We start from the raw sequence: 1,659 nt of genomic DNA, 5'->3' as shown, positions 1-1,659 counted from the left end.
CTAACCACCTAGCTAAACACACACGTGGGACTATGGCCGGACTATGGCCAGACACACTACACACGCGACCCCGCCATGGTGTTGAGCTCCAGAACATTGCAGACAGACTACAAACCAGTTGTTAGCTAAAGTATCTTTTTCTGTTTTGTTGAATGAGCTGTTCAACAATACTCCTATTCCAGTGGGCAGTGGGAACGCTACTTGCTGCAACTTCCCACTTCACTCCATCAGAAATCTAACAAGTCAAGGTATAGCAGGGCCACTGACAGCCATCCTTCCGCAGTTCAACTGTGGGGAGACGGCAGTGTCACCCTTGGCACCATCCTCGATCATGCGAGAGGGAGGGGCACACACAACCGGCGATTGGCGGCGACGCGGCGGGGCACAGCGGCCACAGCATATGTGCGATGCGCAGCAGCCAAATTGCCAGATATATGGACGAATGCACATCAGGGTCTTGGGTTGATCTAGGTGTTAGGAAAGCAACTTATCATGCAAAAAACTGCCAGTCCGGACCTCTTCATATATAGACCAAAAGACTGAAACTCATTTTGGAACATGATTTCAACCAATAAGTGAGGATTAACCCTGGATGAGTAGAGATGGTACCAAGCCTAATATCAGCAGTAAGGAGTAATAGATTTCAAAAAAGAAAAAAGCAGTAACGAAAAAAAAATCTCAGCATCTCTGAAACAGGCTAAACATGTGAAGGAAGCATCTTCAGCTCGCGACGACAAACGTCGATAACCTGATCGACAACAGAATGCTGCTCGTCAAATCCTTGCCGAATCGATGTGAAGCAAGTATGTGCATCAATCTGTACAGGTGGCTGCCAAACACCACTGAAAAAACAGGCGTCTATTCTTCTTCTGCAGTGTGTGTGCTTCTAGTTATAACTGAAAAACAGAATACATATGACAGTGAAAAATGGTAGACAACATTGTATATAACAAAAGAAGAATGCACCAGCCGGGAATCGAACCCGGGTCTGTACCGTGGCAGGGTACTATTCTACCACTAGACCACTGGTGCCTTTGATGAGGGAGCCCTACTAAACCTTATCAGTGCCACTACGTTCAAACAGTTAATTGCGCACAACTATCACAATTAGGGCTGGTTAACGGATTGAGTACCAAATCTGGTTCTGGTTGTCACACATTGCTCTGATTCTCGTTTGACCACATTTGATGAGGAAAACTAAGCGGTGGGGGCCCACTGGTAAGGGCTGATGTAGAAAAAATAATCCACTTAGTCATCTCTCTCTCTTTCTCCTCATTGCCACCCTACTCCTCCTTCTTCCTTTCCCCCCTCGTGCTTGCCATCCTCCCACGTTCTCTCCATCCACTCAAATGTCAGGCGTCTGCCTGGCACATCACGACATCACCCAAATGGTCACGAAACACTAGCGGCGTGTGCCAAGGCGGTCGTCTCTGATGATCCCTTGGCACCTTCAGCTATGGACATTCACATCTCAAATTGGAGCTACGTATCATTGCGTGGGTCTCACTAAACTTGAGAGGGAGAGTAATTGGATGGAGAGGCTTTGAATAGTTCAACAATGCCAAAGAACTAATAGTGGTTGTTGGTACCGAAGGAGAGGAAGGAAGGCATTGTGTCTCGATTCGTTGGGCTGGCCGGATCAGGAGAGGAAGGAGGGGA

The 1,659-nt window shown here is 47.6% G+C and overlaps 1 non-coding gene across 1 annotated transcript; it reads right to left on the bottom strand.

Moving 5' to 3' along the window:
* Positions 1 to 961: 961 nt before the first annotated feature.
* Positions 962 to 1,032, bottom strand: TRNAG-GCC. The gene has a single exon. It is a non-coding gene; the product is annotated as a tRNA-Gly (tRNA).
* Positions 1,033 to 1,659: the final 627 nt, after the last annotated feature.

This window comes from Triticum urartu, chromosome 6, assembly GCF_003073215.2.
Source record: "Triticum urartu cultivar G1812 chromosome 6, Tu2.1, whole genome shotgun sequence".
Taxonomy (NCBI): Eukaryota; Viridiplantae; Streptophyta; class Magnoliopsida; order Poales; family Poaceae; genus Triticum; species Triticum urartu.
This window is presented reverse-complemented; position numbering and strand designations above follow the sequence as displayed.